This window comes from Merops nubicus, unplaced genomic scaffold (assembly GCF_000691845.1).
Source record: "Merops nubicus isolate BGI_N331 unplaced genomic scaffold, ASM69184v1 scaffold41045, whole genome shotgun sequence".
In the NCBI taxonomy this organism is placed as follows: Eukaryota; Metazoa; Chordata; class Aves; order Coraciiformes; family Meropidae; genus Merops; species Merops nubicus.
The window spans coordinates 1-671 of record NW_008609631.1 but is presented as its reverse complement, the minus strand read 5'-3'; positions in this window follow the sequence as shown (position 1 = coordinate 671).

The following is a 671-nucleotide window of genomic DNA, read 5'->3' as shown; positions in this document are numbered from 1 at the left end:
AGCTCCCTCGTTCCTGCTGGACCTAAACTGTCTGCAAGCCCTGGCTACTGCTCGGGATTGTTGCTGGAGAACACTTATAAACGCTCCTGTCTGGCCCTGGAAATGACAGGGTTGTGGTTTTGTTTTCTTTGCAATAAAATGCACCTCCTGGGTGTGTGAACACTGACCTGAGCAGAAACCTTTGCTTTTCCTCTGTCTGAATTCACGTTGGCTGCATCTGTTATTGCAGTGTTGGCCAGGGAGGTTGGGTGGTCAGCGTCATCCCCCTCTCTTTAATTCTCGCAGCACAGGGTGCTGCAGCAGCCCTGGGCTGTCAGAAACTGACTCCCCCGTGGGGTGGCAGTCCCACCCCATCAGGTGCCCCCCACTCTGTCCCCACAGGAGCAGCCCAGGAGTCCTGTTCCATGTTAGGGTGCCTTAGCACAGGTCTCTATTCCCGAGCAGAGGCCCTGCATCTGCACACAGCTGTGTGTCACATGGGTCCCTGAGCTCCCCACCATCCTCTTCCCTGCCCTGGAGCTGGCATCAGGAGCCTCTCCATGTGTTCCAGATCACTCCTCCCACCCGTGTTCTGTGCCAGCCCCACCCGCAGGTGCCTTCCAGAGCAGCCCCCACTCCATGCCCGTTCCTGAGCAGACCGCCTCTTTTGCTTGTTTCATGCGTCCTGTAGC